The sequence below is a fragment of the Miniopterus schreibersii genome (genome assembly GCF_964146895.1).
Source record: "Miniopterus schreibersii genome assembly, chromosome: 10".
In the NCBI taxonomy this organism is placed as follows: domain Eukaryota; kingdom Metazoa; phylum Chordata; class Mammalia; order Chiroptera; family Miniopteridae; genus Miniopterus; species Miniopterus schreibersii.
Genome location: NC_138110.1, coordinates 9992854 through 10018482, shown reverse-complemented (window position 1 = coordinate 10018482; position 25629 = coordinate 9992854). Strand labels below are relative to the sequence as shown.

The following is a 25629-nucleotide window of genomic DNA, read 5'->3' as shown; positions in this document are numbered from 1 at the left end:
TTGTATTAGGCCCAGGGCCCAGGTTAGGTTTAGGGTTAGGGAGAGGGCTGGGACAAGGTTTAGCGTTCAGTTTAAGGCTAGGCCTATGGCTATGGTTAGTGTTAGGGGTAGGTGTTAGGGTGAATTTTACAGTTAAGTTTAGGGTTAGGGTTTGGGTTGAGGTTAATATTAGCACTAGGAAAAAGGGTAGGGCTAGGGCTAGTGTTAGGGTTCAGGTTAGGGCTATGGTGAGAGTTAGGGCTAGTGTTATAGTTAGGGTTCGAGCTAGGTTTCGTTCTCGGGCTAAGTTTAAAGTTCGAGTTAGGGCTAGAGTTAGAATTAGAGCTAGGTTTAGTGTTAGCCTTAGGACTAGGCCTATGGCTAATGTTAAGTTTAGGATTAGTGGAAGGGTATATTTTCAATCAAAGCTCTGGTTAAGTTCATGGTTAGGGTTAGGGTTTGAATCAGGGTTAGGGCTGACTCTAGGGCTAAAGTTAGTGTTAAAGTAAGGCTAGAGCTGAGGCTAGTTTTAAAATTATGGTTAGGTTTAGGATTAGGGTAAATCTAGGGTTAGGATTAGGTTTTGTTTTAGTATTAGGGTTATAGTTCGAGCTAAAATTATGTTTAAGTTTAGGGTGAGACTGGGAAGTAAGTTTAAAGTTTAGCATTACAATTTGGGTGCCGGAGCCCGCCGGCAGAGTCGAACGGTCCTGAGGAAGGAGTGAGGATGGAGAAAAGACAGACAGAAAATGATGGGATCGGGAGGACTGTAGCTCGTAACTGCCTCAGCCCCGAGTTTATTTTCTCAGCTCAGTATGTACAGGGACTGTTGATTGTGCTGAATAGCACCCGTGCGGCATTTCTTTCCCTTGCCAGATACAAAGTAATTCCTCCAAGCTCCTATGAATGCTTTTTCAGAGTAAACACCCTGCCTCCTGCAGGAGCTCAGACCTTGGAAACTATCTTTCTCTCTGCTTCTAATGGGAACTTTTGGGGAGGATTGAGTCCTTGGCTTGGTATGTGGCTTAACTATCCCTTAACCCTTCAGGCCGGGGCCAGCTTCCTAATTAGCCTTTCTAGAATTTATGGCCGCAAGCTAAATTAGTATTGCTTTGGTGCCTCAAGGACTGGGTCAGGGAGCAGGAGAGCACCTCTGCAGCTCACCCAGGCACTGTGCCTGGGGCCACAGCAGCTCACCCACATCTCCCAGGGAGCAGGGGAGCACATCAGCAGCTCACCCAGGCAGCTCCTCCGTGGCTGGGGCCACAGCGGCTCCCCACATTTGGGATTGGGTTAGGTTAGTTTAGTTATAAGAAGAAGGCTGGGTTTGGGGTTCGATCTAGTGTTAAAGTTGGAGATAGGTCTAGTGCTAGAATTAGGGTTCCATTTAGGGTTAGGTTTGAGTTTTTCGCTAGGGCTAGATTTGGTGTTATTAGCATTAGGGTAGCATTTGTTCAGGTTTAGGGCTAGTGCTAAGGCTGATGTTGTGGTTAGGTTTCCCGTTCGAGCTAGGGCTTGTGCCAGAACTAGTTTTAGAATTAGTTTTGGGGTTTAGTACTAGCATTGGGGTTAGAATTAGGGTTAGGGTCAGGCTTAGGATTCGATGTAGGCCTAGATTTAGGGTTAGGGGTAGGTATTAAGATAGGGCTAGAGCTAGTGTTAGGGTTAGGATTAAAGCTAGGTATAAGATTAGGGTTTTGGCTAGAATTAGCACTAGGCCTAAGTCTAGGTCTAGGGTTATGGTTAATTTATGGTGAGTTTTAGATGCAGGGATCAATTTAGAGTTAGGTTTGGGATTTGGTTTAGGGTTCCGGCTAGGGTTAACCTTAGAATTAGGTTTAATATTCAGGTGAGGCTTAGGAAGAGTGTTAGGTTTAGGCCCAGGGCCACAGTTAGGTCTAGAATCAGTTTTCAGCTAGGACTAGTGGTGAATGTAGGACAAGAATTGGATACAAGGTTAGGGTTAGGGTTAGCTTTAGGGCTATGGTTAAAGTTTGGTTTGGTTTGGTTTAGTGTTAGGAGTATGGGTAGGGTTAAGGTTGGGTCATGCTTAGGAGTAGCTCTAGGGTTAGGTTTCGAGTTACCATCAGGGTTATGGTTTGGGCTCGGGCTATGGCTGTGCATGTGGTTAGGGTTATTGATAAGGCTACAATTAGCATTAGGGTTATGGTTAAATGTAGGTTTAGGACTCGTTGCAGGGGAAGCCTTAGGATTAGGGTTAGGTCTAGAGGTAGGGCTTGTTCTAGGGCTAAGTTTAGATTAGGGTTAGGGCTAGGGCTAGGGCTATTGTTAGGGTTAGTGTTAAGGTTAGGGCTAAGTTTACAGTTAGGGTTATGGCAAAAACTAGGGCTAGGTTTAGGTTTAGGTCTTGGGCTAAAGTTTAGGTTAGGATTAGGGCTCAAGATAGGAGTAGGGCTAGAACTGGGCTTAGGTTTAGGGTTAGTGTTTGGCTGGGACTATGCTTAGGTTTAGGGCTAAAGTTAGGGTTAGTGTTAAAGCTAGGTTATGGTTAGGTTTAGGGTTAAAGTTAGTTGTAGGCCTAGGCCTAGGTCTAAGTTTCGGGTTAAGTTTACGGGTAAGGCTAGAGTTAGGGTTAAAATGAGAACTAGCTATAGTGTTATGGTTAGGGCTAGAGCCAGGATTTCAGAGAGAGGAAGAGAGAGAAAGATAGAGGAAGAAAAATCAGTGATGACAGAGTCATTGGTTGGCTGCCTGCTGCATGTCCCATGCTTGGGATCAAGCCCACGACCCGGGCATGTGCCCTGAGCGGGAATCGAACAGCGAGCTCCTGGACCATAGGTTGATGCTGAACCACTGAGCCAAGCCGGTGAGTATGTGTCCATTTTTTAAATTGGGTTGTTTGTGTTCCTGGTGTTCAGTAGTGTACATTTTAAATATGTTTTAGAAATTAACCTTTTATCAGAAGTATCATTGGTGCAATGGGTTGCCGTTTCAATTTTTGATTTCTTTTTTAAAAAAATATATCTTTATTGATTTCAGAGAGAGGGGAAGGGAGAGGGAAGGAGAGAAACATCAATGATGGGAGAGTCGTTGTTGATCAGCTGCCTCCTGCATGCTCCCCATTGCGGGTCGAGCCCGCAACCCCCCGCATGTGCCCTGATCGGGAATCGAACAGCAAGCTCCTGGACCATAGGTTGATGTCAGCCTCTGAACCAGGCCGTCTGAACATGTGTGCATTTTTTAAATTGGGTTAGTTGTCTTTTTGTTATTGAGTAGTATACATTTTCAATATATTTTAGAAATTAACCTTTTATCACAAGTATCATTGGTGAGTATATTCTCCTGTGCAATGGGTTGCCTTTTCATTTTGTTGATGGTTTCTTTTGCTGTGTAAAAGCTTTTTAGTTTGATGTGGTCCCATTGGTTTATTTTTTCTTGTGTTTCTTTTGCTCAAGAAGATATACCTACAAAAATATTCTTACGAGAGATGTCTGAGTTTTTACTGCCTATGTTTTGTTCTAGGAATTTTATGGTTCATCAACTGACATTTACATTTTTATGCATTTTGAGTTTATTCCAATGTAAGGTGTAAACGGATGGTCTAGTATCTTTTTTTTTAAATATATATAACTCTCGAATTTTCCAACACCATTTTTTAAAGAGACTGTCCTTACTCTTTTGTATGTTATTCCCCCTTTTGTGAAAGAGTAATTGGCTATAAAGGCGTGGGTTTGTTTCTGGGCTCTCGTCTATTTTATTGATCTATATGCTTGTTCTAATGCCAGTGCCAGGCTGTTTTCACTATAGTGGCCGTGTAGTATAGTTTGATATCAGGTAGTTTGATACTTCCAAATTGTTTTACTTTCTCAAGATTGCTCAGGCTATTCGGGGTTTTTTTCGGTTCCATATAAGTGTTTGAAATATTTGTTCTAGATCTGTGAAATATGCCACTGCTATTTTCATAGGGATTGCGTTGACTCTATAGGTTGCTTTGGGTAAAGTGTGGAGATTTTAATGACGTTAATTCTTCCAATCCGTGATCACGGAACATGCTCCCACGTGTTTCTGTCTCCCTTTTCCTCTCATCACTGTCCTATAGTTTTGTGAGTGCCGGTGTTTTACTGCCTTGGGTAAGTTTATTCCTCGGCACCTTGTTGTTATTATTGTTGTTGCAGTGGTAAAAGAGATTGCTTTTTTGGTTTCTCTTTCAGAGAGATTGTTATTGGTATATAAAAACGCTATCAATTTCTGGATGTTGCTTTTGTATTCTCCTACTTTCCCAAATTCATTCATTTACTCTGTTAGTTTTCAGGTGGATTCTGTATGTTTTATGTACAATATCATGTAATCTGCAAATAGTGACAGTTTCACTTCCTCCTTTCCAATTTGGATGCGTTTATTCTTTTTTCTTGTCTGATGGCTGTGGCTAGCACTTCCAGTGCCATGGTGAGTAAGTGTTGAAAGCGGACACCCCTGTCTTGTTCCTGTTCTTAGGGGAAATGCTTTTCGTTTTTGCTCATTGATTATGATGTTGGCTGTGGGTTTGCCATATATGGCCTTTATTATGCTGCGGTCTGATCCCTCTATTCCCACATTATTAAACGTTTTCATAAAAAATGGGTACTGGATTTTATCGAATGCTCTTTCTGCATCTATTGATATGAACGTGTGATTTCTACCCTTCATTTTCTTAACGTGATGCATCACGTTTGCTGACTTGTTAATATTGTACTAGTCGTGCATCCCCGGAATAAATCCCTCTTGGCCATGTTGTATGATCTTATTAATTTCTTTCTGGATATTATTGCTAATGTTTAGTTGAGATTTTAGCATGTCTATTCATCAGGGAGACTGGCCTATAATTTTCTTACTAAAAAAAGTTATGCAGAGGTAATAGGAAGAGAGAGAAAGCAAAAGTGAGAGAAAGAACGGAAAAGGGAAAGGAAGGAACTGATGGAGCAAGATGAGGATGGGGCGGCAGGAGACGGGAAGGGAACAGGGAGAAAAGAGCAAAAGCAGGACCAGTGAGAAGGCGGCGACCAGCGCAATACAGAGGAAAGTACTGGAACAGAACAGCAGCAAAACAGCCCAGGAAAGGTCATCTGGGCAGATCCTGCTGCGCGAGGCGCCCTGCTTTGTGCGCTGATTTCAGGCTTCCTGCCGGGGTGCTGTTCTCAGCTAATGTCCCCAGCTGTGTAGGCTGACTCGGGGTGTCCCACAGTAGCTGAGGCGGGTCTGAGGCTCTCTCAGGTCGCCTCCCCGCCTCAGCCGCCTGCCCTGGAGGTGGCCTGGGCCTGCAGTGTCTTCTGATGAGCCTTCTGGGTGGAGCCAGGCAGCCCAGCTAGGGCCAGAGGGCCCCAGGGGTAATTAATCTGCACTTCGAAGAGCAACTGCTCAGTGTCCACCTTATGGTCCAATCCAGTTCCCCTGAGGCGGCCTGGTGCGGGGGCGGGTTGCATCCAGCCTCCTGCCTTTTCAGGAAAAGCTTCAGTTGCCCTGGGCTTGGTGGGACTGATCCAAAGAGATTCTGGTTGAGAACAGTGCCTGCCCAGCCAGCAGGAGGTTCTGCGGCCCTTCTGGTCCCAGACAACAGCCTGTGAGGGTCTTACTCTTGAAATGCCCTGCTCTGAGCTGTTCTCCTGACCCCCCCAGTCTGTGCCCCTCGCGGTATCTGGGGCTTCAGAGAGCTGATCCAAACTCCTTTCTAATGGGGGTGGTGTCCCAGCCTGCAGGAGGTGGAGACATGCTCCACCCCTCCTTCCTGGCACTGGCTGGCTGAACTCACAGGACACAGGGATCAGGCCCCCAACACTCAGGCCCAAAGCCCACTCTCACTCATCTGTCTCTCCAATATAAGCCTTCCCGAGGGATGCTGGGGGGTACCTGAAACAACACAAAATAAAAAACACACCCTTGCTCTCTGAGGATCCAGCACCCTTGAGCCACAGATGCAAGCAGAAGGGGTTATAAAATCATCCCAGGCAGGACTCTGATCTCTCTGCTGGCTGGTGACAGTGAAGCTGGGACCCAGAGTCTCTGCTCTGCTCTCACTTCCAACTCTCTTCAGTGAGAGTCAAAAATCCCCCACCTTCCCTGCACCCCCTCCACAGGCAGGATCAGTCCCTGTGCTCCAGAGGTGGGGCAAGGGGCTTCAATCCTGCACTGGAGGTGGGATAATGCCTCCACCTTCCTCAGGCAACACGGTTTAGTTGGTATCTGGGGCTCTGCACATTGCCTTTCGGGAAAGCAGAGGGTCTCTCAGAGTTCCTCTGGGTGCAGCCGTCAGCCCCCCTCTTTCTTCGGACCCCAACACCGCAGCGCAGCTTTTCTAGCAGCCAGCACCCAGGGCGAGCCTCTCCCCGGGGACAGCCTTTAGTCCGCGCACTCCCTCCCGGGAAGGAAAGGACCTGGCCACCCAGACAGACAGGTCCCCAGGTCCCTCTCCCGATGCCACGGGGCCCTCCTTCTAGTCTCTGCTGCTCGGGGTGTGGGAGCCCTGCGTGGGGATGTGACCCCACACTTCCAAGGGGAGGGAGCTTTGCACCCCATATCACTGGGGCCTCTCAGCCAAGCATCAACGACAGGGGGGCTCCCCCTCTCCAGGACTCCCTCTGTCTTTCCACTTTCTCCGTTCTTTCTTCAGTGCTCCTTAGACGAAATATGTCCAATGAGTTACACTTCTCTTTTTCAAGCTGACCGCACAGATTTTAGCTGGAAATCCAGTCCGTGGCTGGGAGAAGGGCACATAGCCTCCTTTTATGCCATAGCCACCTTGCCCCCAGTCCTATGAGTATAGTTTTAAACTTGTAGACCCCCGAAAGAGTTTCAGGGACCCCGGGGGTTCCTGGAACCAACTTTGAGAACTAGTGGTCTAGCAAAATATGCACACAGGTGCACAGGTTGTTCCCTTCAGTACTGTTGGTAACGGAGAACATCGGAGCAATTACATCTTTGTCAACAAAGGATAAATAAACTGCAGGACATGATGCTGTGAAATACTGTGCTGATCCTGTGGTAGAAAGAGGGAGGGCGGGAGGTTGAGAGGTGGCTCAGATAGACAGATGGATCTCTAAATTACATGGCCATGGGAAAGAAAGCCAGCTTCAGAATATTACATAAATGTCTTATTTCTGTAGAAAAGTGCCATAAGATGACCATATTTTTGGTGGTACATACACATATTTATAACTGCATGAAAATGTCCAGAAGAGTCCACATCAAAGTGATAGCAGTGGCCACTAGAATCAGTAGAGTTTGTACCTTTTTAAAATTTGTAATTAAAAAGTACTATAGTTTAGCTCTGTCTCTTTATTTTGCCCACTTTATTAGACACCTACCTAAAAAATAAAACTCTCCCAAGGTTTTGAGATATTTCCCGAAGCCTGAAGTGGTGTCATCACTGCTTATTATGGAGAGTGGTTTAAAATGAGGATGCCAGCTCCAGAGCCATTTAGGAAACTGACAGTCAGAGGCTGGGGTGTCTGTCAAGTTAGACTCTGTTCTTAGGAGGTTCCCAGGCCCCAGACTGGTCCCCAAGTTGGGCGGAGCTGAGCCAGGACAGAGCTGCCCGCCTCCTGGTCTTTGCCCTCAGGCACACACAGGGGCTGCCCTGCATGTTTGCCCCACAAGAGAATTTGCTCTCATCTAGTTTAATGAGACATTGCCAGTGTTGGGACCCGTGGGGATCCTGTCTGGGTCAGCATGGAGTCCTTGGAAACCTGTGTGTGTGTGCACTCATTCTTGCTCACAGGAGGTGTGGGTAAGTGTGTGTGCAAAACACACGAGATGGACAGTGTTAGGAACTGGGTCTGCTATGTCTCAGGGACATGACTCAGCATGTGACCCCTAAGAGTGCCCATTACTTCACAAATGCCCTTGCTGTGGCATGTCCTGTTTCTGACGAGGCACATATTACCTTAGCATAGACCCCCGGGGGCCGACCATTGCTACATGCCCACCTGCTGCCTGTTACTGGGCGCACTGGAAGACCATGTTTCCCGGCCTCCCCTGCAGTTGTGGCGCCCGTGACTGGGTTTGAGACAATGATTGCTTGTGAGGGTCATCTGTACATTTCTAGTCCTAGCCCTGAGCATGTGGACATTTGTCTGTGCTGTCCCTGCTTACCCAGTGGCCAGAAGAAGTCAGGAGACCAGCAGAGGGCTCTAGAGAGAGCAGGCCTGAGAGAACGGGCTGAGTAGGAGGCAGGAGTCCTGTGGAAGGCCTCCTTGTGAACGGCTGATCACACCAAGGTGTCAGGGGGACCAAACCTCCCTTTGGGCAAGCAGGGTGTATTGGTTGTCAGAGCAGCTAGAAAAAATTACCTCGATAAACTTTCCATGTGCAGCTGGGTTTTGAAAATACTCATGAAGGTGGTAGACAGTGGATCATGTCATGGTGACTGTTTGGATAGATTGATGGCAATGACAGAGCTGGCATTTGGCTTATAATGGGGATAAGGTCCCTGGCTGTTTGGTGCTAGTGGTAACAGCAGCAATGGGGGAATGGTGGTGGGGAACAGTGTCAGCTCATGGGGCTAATGTCTGTGGCTGTGATGGAGAGAACGGGGAGGTGGCAGATGTGATGCTAGTGTGCAGGCCGTGATGGGTACCAAGGGTGGTGTTGATGGCTGTGTGGGGAGGAGAGACTTGTCAGTGGCCATGGAGAGCTGGCTCTGTGGCTGACTGTGGTTCTAAAGGGGACAATGGTGGCTGGTAGGGGATGGTTGCTGGTGGCAGTGGGAGGCATTGATGATGGAGTTGGTGACTGTGGAGTGGGTGGTTCTGTGGTGAAAGCCTTGCTGGCCTGAAATGGAGCAAGAGGGATGATGGAAAAGGGAAATCCATGCTCCCAGTGGCCCTGTTTTCCTAAGGCTCTTGTGGCAATTCTCTGTCCACCTTGGGAAAGCCCTGCATGGCCACTGAAGTTCCCTTCACTCCTTGCACTCTCAGTGGAATCATCAGCTGCACTGGTGCCACTGGGCTTCCCAGGCTCCTAACAGGTTCTCACTGGACCAAGCCATTCAATCCCTAGGATCAAGGCCTATAATCATCACTGCACCAGGCCTGTGGCTGCACACGTCGGGCTCAGGAAGGAAAAGGGGCAGAATTTATGGACATCTCATGTGGGGACTTGGAGGCAGAAGAGCCTGAGTTCTAGGGGGCCCAGGAAGTTTTCAAGGGAGCACTTTTCAGATGTGGAAGGGGACCTGTCTGGGATCATGCCTATGAAGTGACTGTGGGGGCCTGGACCTGTGTTCACCTCCATGCCCTGCAGGGAGAGCAGTATTTTCCTCTCTGGGTTCGACAGGGTGCAGGAAGATGACCACTGTGAGGTGCTTCATATAGGGCCTTGCACATGCCATGTGCCCAGTAAGCAGATGCCAGCTTTGACCATTGTTGTCATTTGGCAGCAGTGTTACAGCTGATTCCTAAGGCACACATCACAGACTCTCAGTCTAAGGACTCTAGCTAGTTGATAGTATATGTTATATTTGCCCTATTGATATATCAGTTACATTTTTTATTTAGTTGCCAACAGTTGAATAATTCAGAGATTTCACATAAAAATCTAGAGTTCCAATCTCTCTAGCAGAATGGAACACGGGGCCGCTGGGTCCACATCTCCACATGGCAGCATTTGGCTAGACCTCTTTGGATGGAACACAGGCTCTCTGATTTGCCACAGTCTCCACCACTCCCAACAGTCTATCCCTCCTCCTGAGTTTTGAGTCCTCTTCCAGCCTCTCCTTTGTGGACCAGTGCCGTTCAGTGGCACACGGTGCCCACTTGGCTTTCCTAGTGGCACCTCCTGAGCCATAGGACCACCACAGGGAACTCCTTGAGTGAGGGACCTTGGTGTAATTATATTTGGATTTGGCTTGGCCAGTAAATGTTAGCTAAATGTTAGCTCGTACAGTGGAGAAAAGTTTAACTTAACTGTTGGTGCCAGAATTCCTCTGAGGGAGAGATGTGTCTTGTTTGAAGAATCTGTTGAATGGGGTAGAAGTGGGGCCCCATAGTTTGCAGATGTCTGATGTCAGCACTTGGAGGGGAGTTGTTTCCATAAAAAATGGAGTAATTTGATGTGTAGAAGAGTAGTAGAAGGGAAGTAAAGGAGAGAGAAGCTAGTCCAGGAGAAGACAAACAATGGGCCAGGTAAGCCCAGATGGCCTCAGGGCCAGACATTGTGGCCAAAGGCCATTTGGGAATGGTGAAGTGCCTTTTCGTGTATGTCTGTTGCAGAGATAACCATGCCCTCGTCAGTACTTCCTGTCTGTTCACTGTTGAGTTGTGAGAGAAAGTTTTTGTTTTGTTTTTGGAATGTGATGTGCAGTTGGCCTGGGCTGCCTAGGATGGTCCCTGTGGAAAGCTGGTACTATAGACAGGGGAGGGTAGGAGAACTGGTGACCTGGGACCTGGCAGGCACTGGGGAAGGGCTCTGGATTTCCAAATTATGGAACTGGGGTTGGCTGGTTGGAAGTGGGACAGCACATTTTACTAGGAACTTGGGGGACAAAAAAGCACCAATTAATATCTGGTAATAAAAAAATGAACCCAGGTTTCCAGAAGGTACTGAGAGGGAAAAAGAAAATCTGTGAGTTTGAATGAAATGGCTGAGCAGCCAGTTTATTTTGAGTTACTGGTGGTTCTGGGTGATCAGGGCTGATGGAGTCTGGGGAGGGGCTCAGGTGGGCCTGAGGGTGACCCTGGGAGCACAGGCTCTCTGGCAGTACACAGCAGACCTGCCAGGAGAGCCACAACACTGTGGCCACAACAACCAGTACCGCATCCCACCAGACCCCTGGGTAGTCCCAGGATGTCTGTAGCTGCCAGCCACAGTTGCCTAGCTCATAGCCTGTGAGATGGCCCAGTGGGTGGATGGTGGCAAGGCTGGGGCTGGCACAGTGGACATCCAGCAGGGCCTCGGGTGTGTGGTCCTCCAGCCAGAGGTGCAGGTAGGTGAGGCTGCAGTCACAGTGCCAGGGGTTCTGTGTCACATCAAGCGTCTGCAGCTGGACCAGGAGGTCGAGGGTGCCAGTAGGCATGGAACAAAGACTGTTATTGGTCACCAGGAGGTTGCAGGTGTGGGCTGGCAGGGCAGGCAGGGATGTGAGCCCTTGCCCCCTGCAGTCCACCCACAGCCCCATGGTTTCCAGGGCCTGGCAGGTGCAAGGTTCAGGGCAGTCCTTGGTGGCCTCTGCTGTAGCCCAGAGCAGGAGCAGGGTCCCCCAGGCAGGCATTGTGCAGGCTGGCTGTGGGGAGAGTGACTGTGAGGTAAAGGAGGGACTAGTAGCCTGCACCCCATCCCAAGAACCAGTGTGCACCATGAGAACAATGGTACCTGACCTTGATCAAGGGACAATTACCTTCTATGGCCTCAGCTTTCTTGTCTATGAAATTGCAGCGGTGAAGACTGAAGGAAGTGAACTGTGCCCAACTTGGGCATGGCTGACCCTCGCTAAACACTCAGGAGGCAAGACAGTGAGGGTGGCTGAGGTGGCGGGGGAAGCAGGGTATCTTCGGAAGAGGACAGGACTTTAGGAGGTAGGGAGAGCAGGTCTCTGCTCCAAGGTTTACAGTCCTGGCGCTTGGCCCCTAGAGTCGGGAAAGGCTGCTCCCAGCCTCCCTGCCTAAGACTGGGGTTAGGCTGATTGTGTGGCTTTCACAGACCACCTCTCATCCCACCAATTTCAAATATTTGCCACGGCAAAGTCAACTCTTATGTGATACTCAATGTAGGAAACAGCACAACAAGGTGAGGGCAAGAAAGGGAACCCAAAGGGGGCCCCCTCTGGAAAGCCATTCATCCAGGTTGGGGGAATTATGGCCCACAGACAGAAAGTGATTTGTGTGGGGTCACTCAGTAGTCTGTGTCAGAAAACAGACTCAAACTCAGGTCTCATGAGCCCCAGTTTTCTGCCTGATTCCCTGCCATCCCTTCACAACTGTTTTCCCCCTTTCTAAGACAAGCTCTTCCCAACCTCCCACCCCTCCCCACCCCAGAGCCTGGCTCATTGCAGGCTCCCAAAGACTGTTCATTGAATAAGCCATTGAATCTTGACTTAGCCAAGGAGCAGGTGTGTCAGAGTGAATGGCCCCACCCAACCCCATCATCTGGAAGGGAGAGCAAAAGGAGGCATAGAGGTGAGACTTGACAGCCCACCTCCCCACCGCCTGGGAGGAGCCCTGGTGTAGGAGGCAGTACTGGTAATAAGGAGGGCTACTTACCTTCCAGGCCTGCAGAGAAATTCCTTTTCTGTGACCTGAACTGTCCTGGTTGAGGCTGGAGTGGCAGTCCTATGTAAAGCAGCTGATGGTGGCCGCAGCTTGAGAGGGAGGAAGGAAGTGATCAAAATAGCCTGGCTTATCCCCTGCATGCAGCCCTGGAGGGCCTGTCTCCTGAGGTGGGGAGCCCTGGGTCCTAGTGCCTTGGGCACAGAAGCTTAAGTCAACTTGAGTTTACAGAAGGAATCATGTAGTGCATGCCACTTTCACCACTCTTAATCAACATAGTACTGGATGTCCCAGCCACAGCCATCAGACAAAAAGAAAACACAAAAGGCATTCAAATTGGAAAGGAGGAAGTAAAGTGGACATTATTCGCACATGACATGATATTGTACATAGAAAATCCTAGAGTCCACCAAACAACTACTAGATTTAATAAATGAATTTGGCAATGTAGCAGGATACAAATTAACACCCAGAAATTGATTGCATTTTTATACACCAATAATGGACTCTCATAAAGAGAAACTTAAAAAAGAATCCCTTTTACTATTGCAACAAAAAAAAATGAAGATACTTAGGAATAAAGTTAAGTGAGGAGGTAAAAGGCTTATACTCAGAAAACTATAGGATGTTGATAAAAGAGATAGAAGAAGATATAAACAAGTGGAAGAATATATACTGTGTTCATGGATTGGTAGAATTAACATCATTAAAATGTCTGTACTACCTAAAGCAATCTATATATTCAATGCAAATATACTAATGGCATATTTCACAGATCTAGAACAAACACTCCAAAAGCATATGGAACCAAAAAAGACCCCAAATAGCCTCAGCAATCTTGAGAAAGAAGAACAAAGCTGGGGGGAATCACAATACCAGATATCAAGCTATGCTACAAAACCTCTGTAATCAAAACAGCCTGGGACTGGCACAAGAACAGGCATACGGATCAGTGGAACAGAACAGAGAACCCAGAAATCTACCCAAGCCATATGCTCAACAAATATTTGACAAAGGAGACAAGAACATACAATGGAGTAAAGACAGTCTCTTCCATATATGGTGCTGGGAAAATTGGACAGGTACATGCAGAAAACTGAAACTAGACCACCAACTTACACCATACACAAGAATAAACTCAAAATGTATAAAAGACTTAAATGTAAGTTGTAAAACCATAAAAATTCTAGAAGAAAATGTAGGCAGCAAAATATTAGACATATCTCATGGCGATATGTTTGCGGATACATCTAGTGTAAGGAAAACAATGGAGAAAATGGAAAGAAAGGAGGACATCTGTAATACTTTCAACAATAAAGATAAATTTTAAATAAAGAAAAAGAGCCCAGCCGGAATGGCTCAGCTGTTGAGCATTGACCTATGATCCAGGAGATCAAGGTTCAATTCCTGCACATGCACCAGGTTGTGGGCTCAATCCCCAGCAGTGGGCATGCAGGAGGCAGCTGATCAATGACTCTCTGATCATTGATGATTCTGTCTCTCTCTTCCTCCCCTTCCTCTCTGAAATCAATAAAAGTATGTGAAAAGAAAAGAAAAGGGAAAAGGAAAAAAGAGAGAAGAGAAGAGAAGAAGAGAAGAGAGAGAAGAGAAGAGAAGAGAAGAGAAGAGAAGAGAAGAGAAGAGAAGAGAAGAGAAGAGAAGAGAGAAAAGAAGAGAAAAGAAGAGAAAAGAAGAGAAAAGAAGAGAAGAGAAAAGAAAAGAAAGTGCTTGCTTTCTTTGATATTTTGGGGGGTGGTTAGCTTTTATGTCATTTATTTTCACTCTGATCTTTATGTTTCCTTTCTTCTAATTACTCTGGGCTTTTTTTGTTCTCGTTTTAATTCTTGAGGTTGTAGGGTTAGATAGTTTATTAGAAATTTTTCTTGTTTCTTGATGTAGGCCTTTAATGCTATGAACTTCCCTCCAAGGACAGCTTTTGCTGAGTCCCATAGATTTGGGTTTGCTCTGTGTTCATTTTTGTTTCCAGTAAGTTTTTGATTTCTCCCTTGATCTCATTGGTAACCCATTCATTGATTAATAACATGCTATTTAGCCTCACATGTTTGAATGTTTTGAGTTTTTTGATAGTGGTTGATTTCTAGTTTCATGCCATTGTGACACAAGATGATGCTTGATCAGATTTCAATCCTTTTGAAAATGTAGACATGGGTTTTGTACTAACATGCTGTCTATCTTTGAGAATGTTCCATGTGCACTTGAGAAGAATGTATATTTTGCTGCATAGGGATGAAATGTTCTATAAATGTCAATTAAATCCATCTGGTCTAATATGTCATTTAAAATCTGTTTCCTTATTGATTTTTTGTCTGGAAGATCTATCCATTGATAATAGTGGGGTGCTCAAGTCCCCTACTATGACTGTATTGCTGTTGATCTGTACCTTAAAGTCCACCAAGAGTTTTATACACACACACACACACACACACACACACACACACACACACACACACACATTCCTATAGTGGGTTCATATAGTTTTATAATGGTTATATCCTCTTGTTGGGTCAATCCCTTTATTATTATGTAGTGACCTTTGTCTCTTGTTATGGCCTTTGTTTTGAAGTCCATTTTGTCAGATATAAGTATTACTACCCCAGCTCTTTTTTTCATTTCCTTTTGCAAGGAATATATATTTTTTTACCCCTTCACTTTCAATCTCTGTGAATCTTTTGTCTTGAGGTGTATCTCTTGCAGGCAGCATATAGATCTGTGTGTTTTCTCATCCATTCAAATGATCTATGTCTTTTTGTTGGAGCATTTAATCCATTTAAATTTAAGGTTATTATTGTTTGTGTGTTTTTTAAATATATCTTTATTGATTTCATAGAGAGGAAAGGAGAGGGATAGAGAGATAGAAACATCAATGATGAGAGAATCATTGATTGGCTGCCTCCTGCACACTCCCGACTGGGGATCGAGCCCGCAACCCAGGCTCCCTTGTAGGTATCTAACTGTCTCTCTCTTGCTCCATTTTTCATTCTCTCTTTGTCGTTAGCCTTGGCCATTTTAATTATGATGTGTCTTTCTGTGGATCTCTGTGGGTTCATCATGAACTTGTGCTTCCTGAACTTGTGTAAGGTTTTCTTTCATGAGGTTAAGGAAGTTTTTTGTGATTATTTGTTCAAATAGGTTTTCTAGCCCTTGCTCACGTTCTTCTTCTTTAACCCCTATGATGTAGATGTTTTTGTGTTTCATGTTGTCCCAGAGTTCCCTTAAATTATCCTCATTCTTTTTCATTCTTTTTTCATTTGTTGTTCTGATTGGGTGGTTTTTTCTACCTTGTCTTCCAAATTGCTGATTCAAACATCCACTTTGTCCGGCCTATTTTAATTCCTCCCTGTATATTCTTTTTTTAAAAAATATACTTTATTGATTTCAGAGAGAGAAAGAGAGAGGGAGAGAGAGATAGAAACATCAAGAATGAGAGTCAGTGATCATCTGCCTCCTGCATGCCCCCTCCTGGGCATGGAGTCTGCAACCAGGGCACATGCTCTGACCAGGAATTGAACCTCAGTCTCTCAGTCTCCTGGATCCTAGGTCGATACTCAATGGCTGGGCATTCCTGTGTATTCTTGATGTCAGATATTGTAGTCTTCATTTCTGACGGGTTTTTATTCATAGTTTCTATGTCCTTTTTCATGTTGATGTAGTTCCCATTAAGTTGTTCAAGCATCCTTATAACCACTGTTTTGAACTCTGTGTCTGATAAATAGCTTGCCTCCATTTCACTTAGTTCTTGTTCTGGAGATTTTCCTTTTTCTTTCCCTTGGGGGTTCTTTGTTGCCCCACTGTAGCTGCCTCTTTGTGTGTGTTTCTATGCATTAGATAGAACTACTGTGACTCCCAGTCTTCATGGGGTGACCTTATGTAGTGTCCTGTGGAACACAGTGGTGCAGTCTCCTTGATCTCTTGAAATGGATGCTCTAGGAATGTCCCTTGTGTGGGTTACGTAAGCTCTCCTGTTGTAATTGGGAGCTGATTGTTGTTGTCCTGTTAGTGGGTGGGATCAACTTTTGCCACTTGGAAATGAGTTTAACAGGAATGGGCCAGCAGTATTTGGGAACACAATCCTCAGCCCTTGAGAGGGGAGGTAGCTGCTCATCTTCTAGCTCAGTGGTACCCCACCAAAGACCTTGAAGGGAGGCACTGAGGGCGCGACAACAGATGTCCCAGTTCTGAGTTGTGTCCCCTTTCCCCTGTGAGGCTGCATCTGCAGGAAGGTGCTGGTGGGGCTTAGAGGAATTGATAAAGGCTGCCCACTCCACTTGGGGTGGTACTGCCCTTGGGAGGGGAGAGAGCTGGTCACCCCCTTTTACCTCTGCAGCTCACTGCCAGAGGCTCTGATAGAGGCCTGAGAGGGGGTCACTCCAAATGCCCCAGCTCTGAGTTGCACTTCCTTCTCCCTGTAGGACTGCACTTGGAAGGCTGTCCAGCATATTTTGGGAATGAAAATCCAGGCAACCCTTTGTTGAGGGTGGTGCAGGCCCTTGGCCCTCAAGAGGGGAGCTAGCCACTCACCTTCTAGCTCAGTGGCTCCTCACCAGAGATCCTAAAGGGAGGCTTGCAAGTGCATACTTCCCCCTACATCTGCAGCTGCCTTCTGCCCAAGGCCCTGGCCAGAGCACCTGCTTAACCTGGGTGAGGAGAAAGATTGGCTTTTTCCAAAGCCACTCAGTTCAATGTTCATCTAAGGGTCTGTCTATAGTTTCTCCAGAAATAAAGCACACCTCAGGTCCCTGTCTGGTAGAGCCAACAGTCCTTTATGCTGTACTTGAGCTTGGCAGGGTGGTGTCACCAGTATTAGGATGACAAGGTTAGTGCACTTTCTCCAGCTGGTGCTGTAAGAATAGAAGTGCTAGATCCTGGGAGATGGCACCAGAGGGTGGTATGGGATTTTGGCTCAGAACTGGGACCTCAAAATCCTATCTTCCAGATCGCCAGAAGTATACCACCCAGACCTTCTCTTTCTGGCTTCTGTATGCCCTGAGTCTCCTTCCCTCTCCCAGAGCCCTGAGTAAGTGCCCAAGGGCGAGTCCCTGTGTATTAGAACCTTTAGGAGATCACAGGGGATTCAAGGCGACTCCCTCCTCTCAACAGTGGACAAAGTCCCTGCTTGTTTTTGCTGCCAAATGCTTTGCAGGCTCTTCTTCAGGTCCTGGTGTTCTGGGTTGGGGGTCCTGGTGTGGAATTGACACCCCCCCACTTTCCTTTGGGAGGGGCTTTTGCAGCTGCAATATTTCTCCAGCTTCATAGTCGCTGCCCCTGGGTGCAGGGACCAGCCCTTTCTGCGTCTCTGCCCTTCTTACCAGTCTCTGTGTAGCTACATTTCCTCAATCCTTGGATATGCTACTCCTGTTAGGTGCGTGTTTCTTTCACCTATTCTGTCGCCATCATGGCCTCCTCCATTTTTAAATTTTTGAAGTAACTCCATACTGCTTTCCACAGTGGCTGCACCAATCGGTACTCCTGCCAACAGTGCCTGAGGTTGCCTGGTTCTCCTCCAGTACCTTCTTCCCAAGAGAGTCTTTAGGCTGGCCTAGCTCAGGCTAGTGAGCCCCTGCTTAGAGATTAGGCAGCCAGGCACTCAGTGAGGGGAAATCAGTCTCTGCTTCAAAGCCAGACTCCTCAGGTTCTACCAGAAACTCCAACTCCAGTTCCTTCTAAGGGGACTTGCTGCAGGTTCAGGTTGGCTACAGCCTGCAGTCTTCTCTGCATGAGCAGTTGCAGCTGCCCTGGGCTAAGGGGGATTGATTAAAAGTCTCCTTTGAGGATGTTTCAGGGCCAGCTCACCCCAGAGGGCTAAGCACTTCCTCTTGTTCCCAGACAATAGCCTCTGAGGGTCTCACACTTGGAATGCCCTGCTCTGAATCACTGTCTTGTCCTCCATAGAACTGCACCCACGGGGGCGGGGTGGGTATCAGGGATTTCACAAAGCTGAACCAAACAGTCTCCAGTTCGGGGTGGTGTTTGCAGCCTGCAGGAGTGGGAGACAGGCTCTACCTCTCCTTCCCTTGGCTGCCTGGTGGAACTCGCAGGAAGTTTGGAATGACCCCCCCACAGTGCAGTCACAGAGCCCAGCACTCGCCCATCTCTCTCCCCTGAAGACTCTCCTGGGAATACAGTCCAAATATCACATCTCTGCACGGAACCAGCACTCTCGTGCCACAGGTCCAACCATAAGCAGTTACAAAATCAGCCCCATATAGGACTGTCATCTTCTGTAAAATTTTATAATATAATGACATTAATAGGGGGAGCATGATGGAACATTTATTACATGGTGGGTAGAAGCTTCATTTATTAATTATAGTCTATGCTGAAAACAGTTGCCAAAATCCCACTTGGTTTGAATTAATTGTAAGGCTGTTCAATAGTTCACTACACGATTTACACAAGGCATAGCTCACTGAAACCTTAAAACTACACTGTTCTACACAGGGTTTGTTAGTACCGAATAAAAATATATTGATTATGCGTTACGTCATAACCTTGTACACACATTACCTATTGGGATAATGTTTCACTTTTTGAAGAAATACACAGCTGATTCTAGTGTGTGGAGTGCTGGTATCTTCTGTGAAATATTATAATATAATGGTGTTTACTGGGGAAGCATGTAGGAACATTCATTACATGGCTAATTGGACTTTTTTTTTTTTTTAATCCTCACCAAAGATATGTTTTCCATTGCTTTTCAGAGAGTGTGGAAGGGGGAGAGAGAGAGAGAAACATTGATGTGAGAGAGACTGCAACTGAGGTACATGCCCTTGTCTGGGATCGAACCCGAGAACCTGCAGTCTGTGGACCAATGCTGTAACCACTGAGGCAAACCGGCTAGGGCTGGACTATCATTTTGTAGTTATACTCTTAGTGTAAAAGAATTTCCCTAAATCCCGCTTGGTACAAATTAATTTTAAATGTGTTGAACACTTAACTATAAGTTTTACACAATGCTCAGCTTATCAAAACAGTTAAAGCAGACTGTTCGAAACAGTTTGCCACTAGCGTTGATTATATTGGCTATATTTCACTTCTTAGTTTCATACATGCCTCACACACTGAGAATATTTTTCACCCATTTGAAGAATACACAGCACAGCCCAGTGTGTGGAATGCTGGCATCTCCTGTGAACTATTAAAATATAATTTTAGGAATTATGGCAAACTGTTTTTAGCCCAGACTATAATTACTAAAGAAAATTTCTACCAACTATGTAATGAATGTTCCAATATACTCCCCAAGTAATGTTTTATGTTGTAATATTTCACAGAAGATACTTGCATTCCACACACTAGGCTCACCTGTGTACTCTTTCAAAGAGTTAGACATGTTTTCAGTAGATAAAACATGTATTAGTCTATGACATAATGTATAACCAAGACATTTGTAAATGCTACTGGGATACTTGGTCAAGAGCAGGCTAGCTTCCCTCCCTGCTACTCTCTCTAAAAATCAATGGGTAAAAATATCCTCGAGTGAGGATTAACAAAAAAGAAAAAAGAGAAAAAAGAAATGGCATGAATCTTTAAATACCTAGTAACTTCAAAATAGAAACCTGCCCTGGCCAAGTAGTTCAGTTGGTTAGAGTGTTGTCTCCATACCTCAAGGTTGCAGGTTTGATCCCTGGTCAGGGCACATACAAGAAGCAACCAATGAATGGAATAAATAAGCGGAACAAATAATAGATGTTTCTCTCTTTCCCTCTCAAATTAAAAAAAAAAATTTTTTAATTAAAAAAATGACAAAGCCAGAGTCCCGATGGGAGGCTCACATGCCTCTCAGAGGACATCAGATAAAGAATATTTTAATAAATAAGGACATAGAGGACAGAAATACCCACTATATCACCTACAGCTGATGTCCTGATTAGTGAAAGGCCAAATGCTGTTGTTGTTTTTTTTATTGTGTGAATTATTTGCCATGTGCACGAATGTTTAAAAAGAAAAAAAATTGGCCATTTTAAAAAAGGTAAGAAACAACCTGACACCTCTCAATTTCATCTGTTAATACTCTTCTGTATCCCAGTGGGCTTTCAAAGTGAGATTAAATAAAGAAGAGACTTGTTCTTTCCAAACACAGCCAGATGTGTACATGCCCTTTGAATCCAAATAAAAGGTAAAATGATCTTCCTCACCTGGCCGGCGTGGCTCATCTGTTGAGCATTGACCTATATGATCCAGGAGATTGCCATTTGATTCCCAGTCAGGGCACATGCCCAGGTTGGGGGCTTGATCCCCAGTCGGGGTCGTGCAGGAGACAGCCAATCAATGACTCTCTCATCATTGATGTTTCTATCTCTCTCTTTCTCCCTTCCTGTCTCTGAAATCAATAAAAATGTTTTTTTTAAATAGAAAACATTTCTCATTAAAATATAAATTCATAATTTAAAAAAATTATCTTCCTTGTGGAACACATCATAGATAGTGCGTTTTTCTTCAGAAAGTCAGCACTAGACAGATGGATTTTATCGGGCTTTGGAAAGAAAGAAAACGGCACAAATACAGACATACCTTGTTTCACTGCTCTTCACTATATTGGTTTTCACAGATGCATTTTTTACAAACTGAAGGCAAGACCCTCCACCAGCAAAAAGATCATGACTCTTCTTGAAAAGGAGGAGCTGAGAGAGAGCCCCTTAAGCTATGTCCAGGAATGATAATCTTGACACAGCTCGAGGGCTTCTTGCAGAAACTGGCAGAGATGGCTGACTGATGCAGGATACAGGCAACCTCCTTCCCATTAGCTCTCAGAGATGGAACTGTTAAGTCATCAGGGTCATTCTCACCAGGACAAGAGGAAAATGTCCAGGAGAGCAAATTAGTACAATTAAGGTGATTACTTGTACTATTTCCGCAATGGTAAAAATACATCTTTATCACCAATATTCTAATAACTTATACCTTTCTCAACAGACTTTGCCTATTTATATAGGGCATTTCATTCAACAAATATTTATTGAGCAGCTACTGTATGCTAGATGCTGGGGTATAGCTGTAAATAAGATAAAATCCTTAGTTCTAATAGAGTCCTTAGTCAGGTGTGGAAGAAAAACAATAAAGAGACAATTAATTGTAGAAGTGATAAATGTTATGAAGAAAAAAGAATGAGGCCTGGCCAGGTAGCTCAGTTGGTTAAAGCATTGTCCCGATATGCTGAGGTTGTGGGGTTGATCTCTGATAAGGGCACATACAAGAATCAAACAATGAATGCATGAGTAAGTGGAACAAAAACCAATGTTTCTCTCTCTCTCTCTCTCAAATCAATAATAATAAAAAGAAAGCAGAATGATATAATGGAGCTAGGGCGGCCAGATAAAATGCAGGACAGCTCATTCATTGTGAATTTTAGATAAACCATGTATGGTTTTTCAGTATAAGTATGTCCCATGTAACATTTATACTAAAAAATTATGCATTGCTTTTCTGAAATTCCCATTGAACTGGGTGTTCTTTATTTCATTTTCTAAATCCGGCAGCCCTAAATGTCATGTTATTTGATGGTGGAGGTTGGGCAATTTCAGACACAGAGGCAGGCCTCTTTGAGGAAGTGACATTGGAGCTAGAATCTGACTGTACAGAGGGAGCTAGTCATTCAGGAATCTAGAAGAATCTAGAAGAAGAGCATTCCAGGCAGAGGGAAGAGCAAGTATGAATGCTCTGAGGTGGAAATAAGCTTTGAGCTTAGAAGAACAGAAAGGAAGGAGGGGTGGCTGAGCTGAGCAAGGGTGGAGAAGGGAGATGATGAGGTCAGACAGGTTGACAGGGGTCAGATCTTGTAGGGTCTGTGGCTATGATGAAATGGTGAGTACTTTTACCAAAAACTTATGTCCATAACCTTTTCACTGAAGCAGAACAACTTTTGACATTTTATCCATAGGAATTGCTTTTACATGTGACAGAGTGTGGTCAAAGATAAGCACAACTGGAGATTGTTAAAGTGGTGAAAACAGATTTTCTTCAGTAACTACTGACAGTAGGGGAGAAAGCTGAGCTCCATTCTGACTTGTGTAGAGCTGAGTGGGCATTTCAAGGGGAGAATGAGGGTGTAGGGTAGCAAGCAGAGGCTCAAGTGAAGTTACAAAGGGCTGATCAACATAAAAATGATTAGGCCAGCTGTGTGTCTGCTAGCTGGCATTTACCTAAGTTGGGCTTCCAGGGGATCTACCTTCCTGATTATTAGACTTCAAAGGAATGGCTTTCAGGTCCTTAGGAAGGACACTCCTGAACTATAGAAAATACATATTCTCAAAGGGACAGAGGAAAAGTTTACAGTTGTAAGCCCATTTTAGCAAATGCTCTAAGAAAGAGAGGTTGGAAGCCTATCCTCGGGTATTGGCTAGAAAAACAGTAAATTCTCCTGGCAGCATTGGGCTCCCTGTGCTTCATTTGTCCTAGGGAAATGGCCTTATGCTGCTAGAAGCGGTGTTGGAGTTTCATCATCTTTTAGTGCAGAGGTTTGGACAGTCATTCATTATGTGCTGAGAACTCTGCAGTCCTGTTTCTATGTAATTTTGTGTTCTTATATTTCCTCAAAAGATGACCAAGTAGTGTGACTTTCAGCCCCATGAGTAGCAAATTAGCAATTCCAAGAGATGGGCTCTGAGCGGAGACAGCTGGGCCTGTTGAGGGAGGAGGAGTCCAAAACTGAAGTCTGGGATTTCCGTAAGTCTCCACTGGTTCCTCTCTTTCCTACTCAATGTATCATAAGATCTTAACGGCTCTACCTCTAAAATATATCCTGAAGCTGTCTACTTCTCTCAATATTCATGCTACACACCCTAGTCCAGGCCATAACATCTTCCTGGATGCCTCCAACAGCCTTCTTACTGGTTTCCCTGCTTCAAGCTCTTCCCCCCCATACAGTGCATTCTCCAAGCAGCAACTTATGGGCCTTTTAAAAATAGAAATTTGGTGGTCATGAACTTAAGACATAGTTCAAACACTGGCTTATAAGGCCTACATCATCTGGCCTGGGCTGGCCTAATTTCATCACCTGTCCTGATACGCTGCACTTCATGAAGTCCCAGTCTAACTCATTCCTGACTCAGAGCCTTTGCTATTGACATCCCCTCCTCCTGAAATGCATTCCAGGCTGATCTGCACGCAACTGTCTCCTTGCTGAAACTCGGGTCAGTTTTCACTTGTTCAGAGGCCTTTTCTGACTATCCTATTTACCTTCCAAGTCACTGCCTGCCATTATCATCCTGGTTTTAATTTTCTCCTCATAGCACTTACAGAGATCTGAAATTATCTTGTTTGTCCCCTTTCTCTAAAACAGAAGCTACATAGGGGCAGGAAGTTTTCTTCTGCCTGAGACTTACTGACATCAAGACTTTACATCCGAATAGGTCACAACCCAGCAGCCACTCACTGAATCTGTGCTTATTTCAGGAAAATGGGGATTGCGATGCCCCTTAGAACGGCCTGAACCATAGAGCATTGTCGCTTGTGACGTCAGCGCAAACACTGAGCCGGGTCATGCAAGCCAGAGATTGGTCGTTCGAATTTGGGTGGGGCCCAGTGCTCTTGGCCCCGCCCCTGCCTCTGCCCTGTTGACGCATGCGCCCAGCCCTGAGTCTCGCCGCCGCGCCATTTTGCCGGGGTTTGAATGTGAGGTGGAGCGGCGGCAGGAGTAGGTAGTGGCGGCTACAGTCCGCGGCCAAGGTTTTCTTCTCCGTTCCCGTATTCCCACGAGGTAAGGCCGGGGCGTGCATGGCCTGACAGGGTGGCCTCTAGGATCCCCGTTGTGGGGGGGTTGAGGCGCTCCCCGCATTCCGGAGCGCTGGGGAGCAAGGACCGCGCCTCTGGGCGAGAGCGGAATGTGGGCTCGTGTGTCGGATAGAGACCTCGGGCAAAGTCTGCCTTCGTCCACCGGCCTCGCCTCATCTCACGAGTCTCGGGTTTCAGGCCTAGGCACCCCCGGCCTGTGGCGGCGCGAGGGCAGCCGCGGCGCGGCCTTACGCGCCCGGGCTCCCGCCCCTTCCCCTTCAATGCTTTTCTGATTGGCTGCGCTGCCGCTGCTGTGCTCGGGAAGGCCGTCTCTCATTGGTCATGGCCGCGCGTCCATTCTCGGGGCTCCCGGCCACCCGCAACGTGAGCCTAGTGCCGCGATGAGGCCTCTCTCGCTGCTGGGCGGAGGATGCGGGCCGCCGCCCGACCGCCCTTTCCCTGGACTCATGTTCTTAAGGAAGAGTGGGAGCGTAACCTCCGTGTGCTTCAGGCTTTCCAGCTGAAAAATGGGCATCGCGCTCTCACTTTGCTGAGTTGTTTGTGAGGATTAAATTCTAGTCTACGCACCTGCCTAGTAATACGAGGTTCTCCTCTTGAGGGAAACGCTATATGGGTCGGTAGTTCGGAGCATGGGGTTTGGAATTAGAACGCCTGGGTTCGTTCCAGATTAAGCCTCTCCCTAGGAGCCTCACCTAAGGCTATTCACTTTATCTGTCCGAGCCTCCATTTCCTTATCTGCAAAATGGGGTTGAAAACATAGTCTACCTGGTAAAGTGGTTGTGAGGATCTACTGAGTTAGTACCGTGGTTTAGAGTCCTACCTCAGGTGACCATTGTCTGTCTCCCCCACCCATCTTTTCTCTTAGCCACGGTAGCCATACTGACCTTGATCTATCTTTTTTCTTAAAATGTTCCAAGCTCATGCCCACCATAAGGCGTTTGGGCGTGCCTTTCGTTTGCTTGGAAATTACCAACATCAGATCTTTGCAAGGCTGGCTTCCTGTCATTCAAATTTTACTCACCTTAGTTAGGCCTTCTTTGAGCACTCTTTGTCCTCAACTCTTCATCACTTTGCCCTAGTTTTATTTACTTCATAGCATTGATCGTCATTTATAATTTCTTAATAGTTGTTTGTCTTTCTCAACTGCTAAGATGTAAACTTTGAGAACAGGGATCTTGCCTTTGCCTGTCTTGTTTACTGCTGTGTCCAAGTGGCCAGTGCTTGCCACCCGCCAGATGCACAAATATTATTATTCCTTGGAGGCACAGGAGCAGATTTTTTCCACTCTGATCTCACCACTGCTCATTTTCTCCTTTCTTGGGCCTCCATACTCGAATTTTTGGCCCTTTTTCCCCCTTCTTACTGAATTTACTGGGGTAACACTGGTTAACAAAATTATACAGGTTGCAGGTGCACAGTTCTACAGCACATCATCTGTACACTGTTTGGCCCCCTTTTTTGTGTCTCCAGTTTTTGCATAATTTGGTTCTTTTCATCAGTGGAAGGGATTCTCACTCCCCTTATGATTACTTTTGATTTCTGCTAGTTAGGGGCTGGGACAAAGGGAAACCATTTTCTATACAGGATTAGATGGGTTTGAGAACACTGCTCTAGTTTTGGAATTAATTTGTTCCCTTTTTTATTTAATAACTTTATTGAGCAGTGAGTTAATCTCTGGGAATACAGTGAAAAAACAATAATGGAC

The 25629-nt window shown here is 45.9% G+C and overlaps 1 protein-coding gene and 1 pseudogene across 3 annotated transcripts in view; one reads left to right on the top strand and one right to left on the bottom strand.

The window, feature by feature from the left end:
- The first annotated feature begins 2764 nt into the window (after positions 1 to 2764).
- CSE1L (chromosome segregation 1 like) overlaps positions 2765 to 25629 on the top strand; it is a 55870-nt gene continuing 33005 nt past the window's right edge. Inside the window, exon 1 of one of the 2 annotated variants that reach the window (XM_081148695.1) lies at positions 2765 to 2806. The gene's annotated coding sequence lies outside the window, so the exon portion shown is untranslated. Of the gene's footprint in view, positions 2807 to 23748; positions 23890 to 25629 lie in introns of those variants that run through there. The other variant, XM_081148694.1, reaches the window with a different exon arrangement.
- LOC308562822 (platelet glycoprotein IX pseudogene) lies at positions 10596 to 11179 on the bottom strand (annotated as a pseudogene). The gene has a single exon. The product of its transcript is annotated as a platelet glycoprotein IX pseudogene (transcript).